We start from the raw sequence: 15,566 nt of genomic DNA, 5'->3' as shown, positions 1-15,566 counted from the left end.
CATCAATCAGAAAGGGTTTAGGAATAAATTTGTCTTGCCACAAGGGTAGGAGACAGATCTTTTGACATGCTCATATTTTTTTTCTAATTCTAGGGTAACAGCTAACATAATGGAGAAAAGTTATAGAGGAAAGGGTAATGGAGGAGAAATTGTTCTAGCTTCTCTATGCCAGTCAGATGCTACATTGTTCTTGTACCGTTCTGGCTCCCTTCCTCTACAATGCACGCATTTTTGTCACCTCAGCAGTAGAAATCAGCTGCCTAGATGTCCTACAGTCTACAAAACACCCCATGGGGCTGGCACAGGCTGAGACATTTCCCACAGATAACTTTAAACATCTACAGCCCCCAGGTAATTTCCATTTATTAAGATAAATGCAAATGCACCTGCTCTCTCTTACTGGAAGATTGTTCTTTGCTCAAGAGGGACCATGGATTTCATTCGCATTCTCATCCATACATATGCTTTGGTTTAGCAAAACTAGCTCCTACTATTGGTCATTGGTGATGTAAGGTAATGTAACTCACTGTCGGAAGACATCTTTGATACAAACAGAAACCATCCTCATTCATTAAATTAGTTTTAGCCTGAATCTACAATAATGTGACAGTCTTTGCAATGAAAGCCATTTGACTCATACTCTGTCTTTAAATGCTGCAAATCCAAGCAGCTACAGAGATTAACATCAAAATGTTAGTCATAAAATGGAGTTTCAAACTCGATCATGTAATGAATCTGAGCAGATAACCTTGGTTTTTGCACAGAAATAAAGGAAGACTTTATGAATCAAATGAGAAATAGCCTGAAGGAGGAAACTGTTTTCTAGTGCTTGATGCAAGTCGCTAGTCTTTCTCAGTGTGAAGACCCCATAAAGCTTTTCCTGTGAAGACATGCATTGTCTTCAGTGAATTTAAGCCTCTGATGATTGCTTTGCTTTTCTTAGTACTCCCACTGATCCCTTAGAAGTTGAAAAGTGCAGGCATATGTGAATTCCCTGAACCCATTGAAGTTTAAAATGGAATAAAAATTATGTTCTTCACAAGCCTGTCTGAAAACGTTTGTAATTACCTACCTGTTCTTGTTGCAATTAAGGAAAGTGCATCCTGCTTTGTGTAAATAATCAAAAATGAGCAATCTTTACCCCTCAAAGACATGACACCACAGGATGTAAGAACACGAGTATTTCAGAGGAGAAATAGGTTCAAGTAAGGTTTCTTTGGCAGCTTTTCAAATGTCTTTATACTAAACTAGTTTCAGGAGGTTTTTAGGCTACCATTATGATATCAGTTGAAGCCATAGACAATGAATGATATGAACAAGGAATAATGACCAACTATTGCAGTTTTAGCACATTTTTCTGTGCACAAATAGCTGAAGACCAATAGATACTGGCCAATTTGGCACATCTGCTCTATGGTAGGTACTTCTCCAGCTAACTCAATCCAGCTGCAACTGCAGCTGGACCAATCTGAAAATTATTGCAGCAATGTTTGCTTGACTCAGCATGAGAATCTGTAGGATTTTGGCCACTGATGCTTGGAACCTTGTCTGCAACTCTGGAAATAATCCAGTGCAACATTCGGAAGGGCTTTTGCAATGAACAGAAGAGTCCACAGTTCAAGTATCGGACATTATCTCTCCATCAGTTGGTGCTTTGATCAATTCATTACACTGATGCTACAAAAGTCATGTAAAACACAGCCAGGACCACATGGTAGCTACTTTTACATGCTCTGAACAGCTGCACAAAACAACAGACTGCAAAGAGAAGACAATGAGATTTATTGTATCCTCCTCTGGGGTTTTTAATCACCCATTTATTATTTATGCCAAGCTTTAAAAGTGATCTGTGCTTGGTAGTCCTAACAGGATTGAAATTATCTAGGTAAAGTGACACTGTTGTCAGTGTCCTTCCTGCAAGAGAGACATACCTGATGCATCCTGGTTTTAATTTAATAAATAGTGGTTTGTTTTCCAGTAGCAAAATGTTATAGTAATTCTCTCCAGCTATTCCTCAGGATATGTTTTATATGTGGTGCCATTTCATTTAAAAGTCACGACCTATGTACATATTTGACTTCTTTTCCAACCAGAAGCAGCACAGAAATGTTAGAGGTCATCATACAAATATTTCATTTTTAGAGGGAACTTTGCTGATAGCAAAAAATAGAATGGGGTACTAACCCTTACTTACTGACTTTGTCTTGCGCTGAAGGGGATATGTTTTCCTAGACCCTCTTCCCTCTTTAGGGATTCACTTCAAATGTATTCAACTTAGAGCTTTTCCATTCCTATATTGGGTCAGGATATAGATGGAACAAACCTCCAGGTTAATATCCAATCCATAAATTCAATCTGTGTTTTATGTTGCAGCAAATCACCTTCATACCAATTTCCTGACTCATTAAAAAAAAAAAACAACAAACCTATTTTAATCCATGGCACCATTTATGTCTTTCCTATTTAAGTAAACTTCCTCATCCTTCTGGGTCTTTCATGGGTAGGACTTGAGAACTATTTTTGGTCTTCATTACCTACATGTCATGGGAGATCAAGAATAAAACCATGAAGTATCTTCAAACTTCAAAATTCAAAAAATGTAAAGGGCCTCTGAAATCTAAGGCAGAACTTCCACCAAATTCAGCTGGGTGACAATTTCATCCTTTGAAGAACAGCAGTTTTTGAAGTGCTGGTTCATACCCAGGAACATTACCAGATTTTAGACATACATATCCTTCTTCACATCTCCATGTACTTAAAACGGTAACAGGAACTGGTCAGAGAAATATTCGTTTCTCATGCCAGAAACAAGCAAACTAAAAATTAAAATCCACCATTAAAATATTTGGAAACACCATTTTATACTAGTTAATGTACCGTTTACAGTAATGACTGTGCATGTCACAGCTTTGTCCTTCCTCCACTCGGTACAGTTACTGCACAGTAAAAACATAATGTCTTCTCTGGTGATAACAGGGAACCCTTTCTGTCTGTACTTGGGCAGCTGTAAAAGTCTTCCTTATTGATTGACCTGTTCCCTCACATACTCTGCTCTGGAGCTCCTTAAAGACCCTTATATACTGCTGCATTGGCATCCATTATCCATAGTGTAGGCACATCCCACACCAAAGCATCTTGGCACGACATCAGAAAATCCCAACTTCTAAACCCTTACCATGCCATACTGTCATCAGTATACAGTTGCCAAAGACAATTTACAAGAGCAGTACACGTAGGTAGGTACAGGTCTTTGACTAGGGAGAGACAACTCTGGTAGTATTTTGATTTCCCCAGAAGAAACTTAAGCTGTATAAGCTGCAGAGCTCTTCATCAAAGACTTTTCATTTGCAATGAAACCCAGCACCTATGCAGTTACACCACCAGTATATTTTATAGCCGTCTGATGGTGAGCATTTGCCTTATAATAAGAAAACACCCAATTACAAAGTATCACATACCAGCAATTCAAAAAAAAAGAAGCTTGAGTGTTTTTATAGCATTTCTTAAAATCGTTTTTATTTTGCTATAGATTTTTGCACATTCCTGACAATTCTCCCCTGCCTGTATTTGTAGCCACTGTATAACTTCTCACAATTGCCCTTCCCAAAGAACAAGATGTACTGACTGGCAGTCAGCTTCCATTTTCCTGTTTTGTTCTCCTTTCCTTTCTGAAGTCAGGGTAAGAATGAGCACAATGAAAACAGTGTCAACAGAAAAATGCACTGTATTTTTAAAATAGAACTGCATTTCTGCCATTGGTTTAAAAGCCACTTTGTCATAACTTTAAAGTTTAATCTAAATCTAACATCATGAATCACCATCTTTTCAGTTGTCTTCCTGACCAGCTCCTTTTAATAAGTTTCTTGAGAAGCTTAGAACTGTAAAACAATATTAAGGTATAACAATACCCTCCTGCAGCAAAGAAACAAAAAATACCCACATGAATTCTGGCTGACCACATTATATTTTCAGTATTTTTTCAAACAAAGACTTGTTCCACCAGCTATGTTGGATTAAGAACATATTCAAGAAGCACCTTTTATTTGCAGGTTTTTACTGTTACATTACTTTTGGAGTCATTTTATTTTCCCATTCTTTTCTCTTTCTCACTGTATTCCTGATTCACTTAGAGGGGAAAACCATGTTTGGTTTTTAGTTTGGTGTGGTTTGGTTTGGTTTTTTACTAGCATTTCACAGCAATTGTCCTGTTCCTATAATTTTGTCTATTGAGTGTCTTCACAGAATTAAGCCCCCAGAAGTTAATGGCAAATATTTACTCTTTGATAATGCTTTTTTTTTTACAAAGTTGATTTTCTAAGTTAACCTGACATACCCGACTTGCCTTGGGGCAAGCCAAGCAAAACTGAGGGTTCAGTCCCTCAGACTGAATCACAAGAGTTCTGATTTATCAAGTGCTATGCTCAGTCCTGCTTCTAATGAAAGGCAATGTTTTTTAATGAATGAGTAATAGGAATGACATTCAGAAAGCTTCAAATGAGTGGTCTTGGCATTGTGACTTTGGCTTTGGCCTGGTGTAAGTGTAGAGCTTTAGACCTTAACTGTTTAAAAGTTATCTCCTCATGAAATGTTTAAGGTGTCTGCAGAGCATTCCCAAGTTGCACTGCATTGTCATGCAAATACAGCTTAGTTCATTATAACTGAAATAATGTCTTATTAAACTATTACACAGCTTTCTCATTTTGTAAACCAAATACAGAATAAATGTTTTGTCATTATTCTCTCCTTTTCCATTTCCTCCACATTCACTGATATAAGCTAATCAGTTAGCAGTGGTTTAATTATATGTTAATGCAATGGCATATGGGAGAGAAATGTTAAGACTTTGCATTCCTTACTACATTTCAACTGCGGTTCCCTTTCAGCTCACAACTCTACTAAATAGTTTTGAAATGCTTTCAAATAGTTGTTTGAGAAGCGATGTACCCCTTCTCTTCCCCTCACAGAAGCTATATGTGTATTTATTTCCTCTGTCTACCCTCAGCTGCTGAAGCTGTCACCACTCAAAGTTCCTGAAGTTTATCTCCTCTCCTGTTCAAGGAGACATGCTTTCAATACAGCCTTGAAAGCCACTCTGAACTGATCGGAAGTGGCAGATGTAACTCATTTGTCCTTTCAGGCAGCGCATTGCCACCAATGGCAGAGAGACAGAAGGGTGCATCATTCCACAGCTTTCCCAGGGCTGTTTCTAAATACCCTGCTCAGAGAGTACTGCTACAGGACTTGCAGCCCATGGGGGACCCACCATGCTAGAGCATTCCATTCCCAAAGGACTGGACCCTGTGGAAAGCACCCATTCTGGAGGACTTCATGGAGAACTGCAGTACATGGGAAGGACCCACACTAGAGCAGTTCGTGGAGAACTGTCTCCTGTAGGTAGACCCCATGCTGGAGCAGGAAGAATGTGTGAGGAGGCAGGAGCAGCAGAAAGAAAGGTAATCAACTGACCACAACCCCCATTCCCCATCCCCATGTGCCACCGGAGCAGTGGGGTAGGAATTGGAAGATTCAAGAATGAAGTTGACCTTGGGAAGAACGGAATGGGGAGTTGGAGGAGATGGCTGTGGTTTATCTCTCCCTATCTTCCTCTGTTATTAATTGGCAATAAATTAAGTTGCTCTTCACCAAGTCAAGTCTGTTTTACCCATGACAGTGACTGGTAAGTGATCTCCTTGTCCTTATGTCAATCCATGATCTTTTTAATTGTATTTTCTTCTCCTGTTCTGCTGAGGATGGGGAATAAATGAGCGTATTAGTGGATGACTGGCAGCCAGCCTAGGTCAACCCACCATAGGTAGAGACTCTCTTTATACATATACAAGTGTCCCTTAACACGAAGAGAAACTTTTGAGTCCACACCTGCCATGTAAATGACAAATTCCAAGAACACAGCGAAAGCACATCAAATGCAGCTCCATCCTGGCAGAGTTTGTGTAACACAGTGCTTTGTGCCCTGCAGAGAGGCGTAACAAAACAAGATGGGCTAAGCATCTGATGGCTTTGAAAGACAAGCAAGGGTACTCCCCATGTTATGACAAGTATTTTTGGCAAAGAAATATAGTTTAAATAACCTTTAATTCTGTGAGAAGCAGCTGCACTTGAATTTTACAAGGAATTTGGTAGAGGCCACAGATCTGACCTCTGCCTCACATACCGGTTTGCATTTTTGAAGGGATACAGTCTGGACCAGCCAGGAGGTGTGCTGCACTTTTGCTTAATGTGTGTTACTGTTGCCAAGCAACATAAATTCAGGGCAATAGTCAAATACTGCCATAAGTCAACAGCGACCCTTCAGCTACCCATCAATCTTGAAATAAGTTGCTGAAATGCAAACATAGCCTTTTTGTCATTTTTCTGAAATGGAATACTGCTTCTTTTCTGCTATTTCCCTCTATTTCTTTCTCCTCCCACCCTATTACGAGCAAAAGAGTGTGACAAAAATGCTTGCTGATCTGTCACTATTTCTTTAACACTAATGGTCTGTCATCATTTCTTTAACACTAAGTTAACAGCTACTACTCTCAGTCCTGTGTTTCAACATGTTGCTTCCTAATCAGCTAGAAGAACCAGGAGATAGGACTTCCGAGAGTGTCCTTTGCTCTCCTTCCACTGTCTACCAAACAAGCTGTGCTTACACGATCCAGGGCTGCAAAGTTTTGTGTCACTTGTCTCAGATGTTCAGAGGGAAAATGTCTCCGTGCCCCATAATGTACAATGAAGTTGGAGGGAAGAGAACAGGATGTCCTCCTGGACTGCAGAGCTCTGCAGTTTTCCAACCTAAGGGCCATAAGCAAGCCCAGATTTACAAGACTGAAAATGGAAAACCAAACCCTGTGTGAAAGCACACACAAGGGTTTTGAATATGACTGAGCAAAGACTTCTATGAACGGAATCTCAGAAGACTTGAAGTTCCATTGACTTCAATGAAAATGCAAAGACATGTTCATGCACCCTGACAAGGTAAGGACTTTGTGAAAGCTATGCAAGGCTTATTAAGTGCTCTGAGGGCTGTGTATGGTGGCTCTACCCAAGTGCAGACTGAAGGAGACATCTTACTTCTACTGAACTCAGCGATACATACAGTTTCCACAGAAGAGTGATACCTGTAAGGATGTCTTGAGCCAGGATATTCAGAGGCTGAGCTTATAAAATATGGCTTAGCCTTTCAGAACAGAAAAAAGAGTTCAATCGTTATTTATTTAGGTTCAACTCAGACTTCAGTTCATTCATATTTAATGGATTCAAGTTCAATCCCTATTCCACCCAAGAGAGAAAGATGGAACTTAAAATGGAAATAAAAGAGGCCTTTTGACTATGTTCAAATTTCACAAGTTAAAGACTTTTGCAACTAAAAATGTGTTTGAGAAATTCATAGATGAATAAAGTAGTCTTATGCAACATATATTTTTTATTTACTTAGTTGTTTGAGACCTCAGAAACACTGACAACACTAGATGCCAGCAACATGCTCTTACATAGCTGGACCTGAAAGAAGAATTTTTGCTAGTTGATAGACCCGGATCATGCTATTTCAGTGATGGCTCCAGAAAGTTAGTGTGATCTCTTGTTTATTGAGTTGTGGTCAGTCTGCAATGCATTTGTCAGATACTTGTTCAAAGCATTGTTCCATACAGATCTCTGCACAGTTCATGAAATCTTAAAATTAGAGGAAAGAAATTCCAGTTCTTCATCTGTACTTTCAAGGTCAAGTATATTTAATGTCGATTGTGGATGTCATTACTTTTGTTCTCTGAGCAAAGTATCTCTCTCTTCATTTATGTGCGTTAGACCAAACTGTATGCTACCATTGCCCAAATTTGAGAGTAGGACTACTATGCGACCACTATGCACATCTAATGAAATGCATATATTCATACAGTGTTTGCTCTTCATCATTTTTCAATGACATTTATAAAGCTTCAGAAAAAGAAACAACTGAATGGTTATAACTGACCTTTTAATAAAATACCACGAAGTTCCCCATAGCACTATTCACCTTGGAGAATCTTTGTTGCTGTTTTAGCAGGATTTAGCACTATCATAATTCCTTCATTGGTATTCCATGCTCATTTTTGCTCCGCGATACGTACTTCAGGACATTTTATGTGGCAGCCAGATATTTTATAGGGTGGCAGAAATCTACAGGCCCAGAGAGTCTTTTAAACATGCTTTAATTTGAAAGTCATTTGGTAGGACAAACTATGAGGGCTTTTAGCCTTCTTTTATTGAAATATAACCCAAAACAACCTACATAACCAAATGTCTATCTTTCAAACTCCCCTTAATTTTGAGTTCATTGGCAACTTGCATGTGTCAAAATGCTGCTTGTGTCCAAGACACTAACATCTGTTGTGGTTTAAACCCAGCCAGCCAGCTCGTTTTCTCACCCCCCCCCTTTTCCTCCCTCTTACTTTCTCCCACCCCCCCCCCCACTCCTGGAGGGATGGGGTGGAGAATCAAAAGAATGCAACTCCCACAGGTTGAGACAAGAACAGTCCAGCAACCAATGTACAACACAAATCACCACCACTACCACCAATGACAACAATGATAAGAGAAAATAACAAGGGAAGAGAATACGATACCACCCGCTGAAAAACAAGTCTGACCCAGAAGACCCCTTACCCTTCCGGGTCACTCCCAGTTACCCCCCACTGGGGCATGATGTGCTGTGGCATGGAATATCTCTTTGGTCAGTTTGGGTCAGGATTCCTGTCTCTGCTTCCTCCCGGCTTCCCCTCCTCCCTGGCAGAGCATGAGACTCACAAAGTCCTTGGTCAGGGTAAACATTACTGAGCAACAACTGAAAACATGGGTGTTATCAGCACTGTTCCCAGGCTGAAAGTCAAAACACAATGCTGCACCAACTACCAAGAAGGGGAAAAATTGACTGCTACTGCTAAACCCAGGACAATATCCTAAAACTTTATGAACATCAACTGAAAAAAACATTAGTGTCACTGCAGAGGACCCACAAAGGAGAATGCTTTTTTAATCCTGTAATGATTTTCCATCTTCCTGGGCAACAGCAGGCCACCTAATATCTACATATACGCATGTAGATACAGAAGATACACCAAAATGCACCATCAAATGCACCATCATGTAAAACCATCAAAATGCATGAACAATCTATTGCACATGGTTGTTTCTGCCCAACCAAAGATATACAAAGAGAGAAAGGAACATAGAAGACTACTGTATCCAGTAGCGTATACACACTGTATACAACAGAGTGTGGTATTTCACAGTTATTTTTTCAAGGAGACATACATATCATGCCTTAAGAATGATAGGAGAGAGTGCACTAATTCAAACTTCGAAAAATTAAAGGAAAACAACTCCTTCTTATTTTAAGTGCATCATTTTTAGTGCCAAGAGAACATTCTGTCCTGCAACAACACATTTATTCTTTTTGGTCTTGAGGCGAAATAGTCAGTTAGTGAAATTTGCCTTCCCTTCATTTTTGTTGATGGTAATGACTGCTGTCACTGTTACTCATCTCAAGTCTTAGTAATTTCAGCATTTCGTCAAAGTATCAAGTCCTAATAGCATAGGGTCAATTGTTTTGCAGGATACTGATTGATGAACATACTGATTGATGAACACTTAGAGTGACCAAATCTAGGAGAGGACAGAGGAGGTCTTTTGCTGCACTTTTTGTAGTAGTGACTATGAGATGCAACTAAATGACCATGAAATACAAAGCTTGTGCTGCAGTAGCCTTCTTGGATACGGATTTAACCAAGAACTTGTTGAAAGAAGGAGTTGCTTAGGGTTTGAAAAAAAGACTAATGCAGCAGATTTCTCAGGTTGATGTATTTGAGTGAGTCTTCCCACCAGCAGACTGCTCCTCTGGTTCCCTCACTTAACCATGAATTGGTTTCTTTAGCACTGTCAAAGAACATTCCCGAGGAATGTTTCCTTTCCATTCGCTCCCTCACTGTTGCTCAACTGTTGCTGTAACATACATTGCAAGTATCATTTCATGAATTAACTGGAGGTGGGAGAGATGTCTGCTTGAATTTTTCACACAACTGAATTAGGGATAGGAATGTGTATTTTTGCAAGATAACAGAAAGAGCTCTGAGGTGCTGCACAGTGGTCTTGATCTGTGCATGGTCCTTCTACTTCAAATCCAGTGCTGTACACAAGATTTCTTCCCTTTCATGCCCAGAGAGGTAGATTGAGTGAAAAATCAGCTCTCCAAATGGCAAAGGGTGACCATGTGCTTTTCTGCACCCCCCCGCCTTCCATTTATTGCTCCTAGCCTAGATTTATAAAGTAATCTCTACTAGATATTTTAAAAAATGCAAAACCAAACCCAACAAAATCCCTACTAAAAACCACTTTCAAGTATAAAAAAGTTTTGAGGGCTTTTTAAATGTGTCTGAGGTTTTCTTTCTGGTTTGGATTTGGAAGATCTGCCATGGTTCAAACAAAACTATGCTTTCCCACTGATTTTCTGCTTTAACCCTTTGCTGGATGGTAAGCTCAGGACCATTAGATAGCAGCTTCTAATGCCATGACTCACTCAGCCCTGGATAAAGGGTTGGTCTTTAATTTCAGCAGAATTATCAAGGTTATCTCAGGTGAGCAACAGCCTCCTCCCCAGGCACATGGGAACCCTGCAGGCAGCTTGCTCAGTGCCTTCCAAACTCACCTGTTACTAAGCCATGAGGCATTCTACCTGCTATGCTGTAAGCATATATCGAGGTTTGCTGCCTAAACAGCCCTCATTTTCACCTTCCTCAAAGGACAGCCTAGACTCACTCCAGCACCCTGCTCATAGAGGTATCTATAGCACAGCAGTTCCTCAAAGGGACCTGGGGTCCTACAAGCACACAGCGTAGAAAGGAGGGAGCACTTCACTTCTGCCCTGATGAAGGCTGGCTATTCTCTCATCTTTCTGTCTTCTCCAGCATCCTTATGAGAATACACTCTTGCAGAGGACTTTGCCCCCCTCAGCTCAGGGAATAATCCCAGGCACAAGACCACTGCAGTACAATACTAATATTATCGAAGTCCGAAGTCCAACAACTGCACTGGGCCTGCTGGGACAATGCCACCACATTCAAACTTGTACCTGTTGATGTTCTGCGCTATACTCACCTGAAACCAATACTGCAAAAAAGCTTTGCATTTTTTCTTTGCTTTTTGCAAACCATGATTCCCATTTAAATTTCCACATGACCACTTTACTGAGCAATTTTAATCACAGGAGTGCTTTCATTAGCAGGTTTACTGAGTTGGTTTGTGTTGTGCTTAAATCACCGAAATATCACCTGTGAGCAATGTAACACACTGAACTGTATTTCCTCTAGTGTCAAAGGTAAAGTCTGTTATCCTGCCTAAAATAGTAATTTTGGAACTTTTTCCATGGTACTATTTGCGGAAAGATCTCTACAATACAGATTAATATTGTACAACCTTCTCTGCACTGTACTTGTGTTGTGAGTTACTCTTCCCTGAAGATACTAAGAGTGCAAAACACTGCAGAGGTCTTGGAGGGGAAAGGAAAGCCATCTTTTACAATAATCTACCCTTATTAAACTAAATAATAAATATGTATTAAGTTCTTTTTAATGTATAAGTCTTTTCTACAGTGTCTCTTAATGCACTGGAGTCCTTGGAGCCACGGAAGCTGCGCACCAGGGACTGCTCGACAAATGCTTACCCACTAGCCACAATTAGTAGACTAACTATCACTGATAAGGAATCCTACATTCTCAGTCCCCTTTAACCAAAGTCTTCCCTCAAGACCATCTTCAACTGTAAAACCTTGTCTGGACATCATCTAGCATGTTTGGTAGCTCAACAGCATCTAGGAGGTTCCAGCTGTAGCTACTCAAGACAGAAACCAGATCATAGCTCCTGCCTGCATATATGTAATCAAACCTTCAAACACTGCATCCTGTGCTTTAAAATGCTCTGTTTCATTAAGCACACAGTCAAGCCTCAGTCATTACGAGCAGCATGTGTTCAACTTAAACCATGTGCCTTTGATTGCTACAGTTGGCCATTTCCAGCCTGCACATCCCCAGCACACAATAGTGCAGGCAGTTTGCGTAGAACTCTTGGTTTTCTGACAGGCTACAAACTCTCAGTTGTTAGTCTGTTATCTACCTGTTCACCCTTTGCACTCCCAACAGTCATGCTCCATTGCCTCATCTGTGTTGCTACAATAATTAACCTTCCTGTTTACAGGAACATGTAGCATTGCTATAGCATATACATGTCTCAAGCAAGATTCTAGGCAAATGAAAAAGGGTGCAATATACAGAAACCTAATGCCCAGGCAAGAGCATAGCTATCATTTGACCTCTGTTTGGGATAATGCATTTCTATCAGTAAAGAGCAGAACACTGCCTTTACTTTGGTGGCATTTGACATTTACAATGTGATCCTAATGAAGAAGCCAAACTTACTTGCTTTTTTATAAAGAAAATCTGCTTTTGCACAAGTTGAACTTTGCCTTTGTTTTCCTAGCATGTTCCAACAGCTCTGTATCAGAACATAGAAATTGAAAGGATATCCCATATTGTATCCTGTTCCCTCCTCTTGCAGGTACAGTGTCACACTATTCCTTTCACAAATATTATCCAGCTCTTAGACATGTTTGGTTTTGCCCCCACTACTGTCAGAAAGCCAGTCTGGAACCTCATGCTTCTGATGGCAGGGAATCCAATTTGCATTTAAACTTTATTCCTGGCTTTTTAATATCCATTTGTTCATGTGCCACTCTTGTTCCTTCACTTGGACTTTTCCTTCTGACTGGGAAGTTGGTGCTCTTAGGTATTTACAGACATCATGTTCCAACAAGTTTTTATTCCAGTTGGCCAACCAACCATGTTCTTTCAATGTCCTCCACATGGACATCAGGCTTACTGGTCCCCTCATCAACCCTCCTGGACTGTCCCAGTCTGACTTTGTCTTTCAGGAGGGAAGACTCTGAAGTTTACACAGTTGTCCAGACAAAATCTTAGAGCATCTTGTCCCATTACCCAGGCTCCTTCTCTTTATTGAAAAGCTATCTCTGACACTAAATGTATTACCTTGCTTCCTTTCTTTCCCAGCTAACTTCACCTTTTTTAAGTCACCATAGGGTGTCAGAACCATCTAAATTTGCGCATGAGATCTTGACTTTACAGATGTTATTAACAAAACCCTGCTGAGCTTCCAGTAGGGAAACAATTTAATGTTCTGAATCCTGAATGGGGCCCTCACCTTCCTCCAGCCACCCAGACCACAACATACAAAGAGCATGACTTCTGTAATCATCCACAAAACACCAGCAAGTTCAGCACAAAAACATTCATTCAATTCCTGCATTCCATCCACCTCGCTCAGCTCTTACACATTTGAAAGGCTTTCTTCACATCTATTCACCTTCAGCTAGGGGAAAACACCCCACAGTATAAAACAGATGAAAGCTTCAGTCTAGAAAGGCTGGTGTTTGAGCTTGTGCTTCTGCTCCACAGGAAAACACAATTAAAGCTGATCCATTTGCTTCTGGATCACAGTTCCATAAGACCCTCTTGGCAATTGCATTGCAGAATGAGCGCCACAGAAAGCATAAGCCAGAGTTTTCTTCCTCTGGCAAATTTCATTAAATGCAGATTCTCTTCCCCATGTGTCTTAAGAAATTCCTTCAGTTTTTACATGCCCTTAATGATACTCGAATATAAACAGTAATTTGGCTTTCAAGCAACCAGTCTGTGTGGGCTGCTCGACTGCAGAAAATTGTCCTTTGTAAAAACCCTAACACACACACACACACACACACACACAATGAATTTTATCACCGGTTAAATCAACTACATGAGCCATAACTGGACATTTAGCTTGTGAAAAATAATACCTTTGCCAGCACTGTGATAAGTAACACATGAGCCCTCTGTAGAGCTTTCAGATTTGTAGAGCAGCTTCCTAAACTACTTACTAGACATCCAGAACAGTCTGAGAAAGATTACAGGTGAGTCTATGTTAGCCTTTAATTCAGATCAAGAGTGCCCTTTTGAAGTGAACTTCCCAATTGCCCCCAGTTACCACGCTTTGGTTCATGTGGCTGAGCACTTGTGGAAAACACAAACTGGAAGTCTTTCACATGAGACTTTCTGTAAGAAGCTTTCCACGGCTACCTCCATGGCACATGAGTTGCTGACAGATGTGGATTCCACAGGACCAGAACAGACCAATCCACCCTGAAATGTGCGCATCTTGGATGTGAGGTCTTCAGTGCCAACTGATCTACCCCTACTGGTCCATTGTACTTACAGGCAAAAATTCCTTGTCAACCTAGATGTCATACTTCTCAGGCACCTTATTACTTAATTTCATTACCGTGAACTTTCAGAAAGTCAAGGCTGGAAGTCAGCTATGCCTCAAGGCATTTGGATATTCCTTCAAATGCATCTGTACCTCTTAAGGCAGCAAAATGGGACAAAAAAAAGAATATGGTGTGTGAATGTGTGTACAATACTGGCCAGAAATATGGTGTTTCTGCTAGAGGAAACATAATACAAACTCTTCTGCAGTTTGAGCAATTCTTCTTCCATGCCTAGCTGGAAACCAGTGAAGAAAAGGAATAAACACAAAGCAGTAAACCAGAAATAACTAACATCCCTCAACTAAAATATGACTCTTTGGCTAGATTGAATCATAATGCAGAGTGAAGTTAGAGATGCATAAGCCTGCTCATGTTCTGGCCCAGGCTGAAAAATACATGAACTGCTAAAGATCAGACTGAAGTCTTTCAATGCTGTGAAGACTGTGTTGATTTAAATCAGTTAATTCACTTATGAACCATCCTGAACATCCTTTTGGGTTGTGCTGTGTCACTTTTTGGACTATGAGGCTCTGTGAAATGAATGTATATCTGGTGGGTATAAAAGCATGGCAGGGACACTTCTATCAGAGACTGGTGAGCAGCAGTTTCTGGGGTGAAGCAGTACAGCAGCTTAGCAAAGTACAGCAATAAACAACAGCTGGGAGCAAGCAATACAGCCTGATAATCCTTGGAAGAAAGACTCAGAAAGACAAAGCATTATAAGGCACTTCTAATACCACCAGTGTGCCAAATTCAAAACAGAAGGGCTTATCCATTTAAGCAATGAAATACAAATATAACCACATATAAGCAGCTCACCACTATTATTTCATCCTGTCTTGTCACACACATACACACAGAGGCTATGGCTGCCTGCATCTATCCCCTAAAATGATCTCCAAGGAGAGGTAACCATGTGCTATCATCCCAAAATGCATTAATCTGATCAAGGTAAGTTATCAGTGGTGGCCAATTTCTTTAGCAAATTTCAACCTCATTTACTGCTAGCATGTTATCCACAAATCCCAAACTATTGATGGCTCTGTGAGTCTTACTGACATTAGAGATGCTGCCAGGGCCTTGAGGGTACGAACATCCTTTTGTGTCCCTGCCTTTCAAGGCCACAAAAACCACTGCTCCTGTGGGCTGATGTTCACAGGCTGATGTCCCAGCATGGCCTCAGCCATCCCCATGGAGGTGTCTGATGCTCCAGGCTGGA

This window comes from Neopsephotus bourkii, unplaced genomic scaffold (assembly GCF_033783945.1).
Source record: "Neopsephotus bourkii isolate Nb327-2 ecotype Australia unplaced genomic scaffold, CSIRO-AGI_Nbou_v1 NB_973, whole genome shotgun sequence".
NCBI classification, from domain to species: Eukaryota; Metazoa; Chordata; class Aves; order Psittaciformes; family Psittacidae; genus Neopsephotus; species Neopsephotus bourkii.
This window is presented reverse-complemented; position numbering follows the sequence as displayed.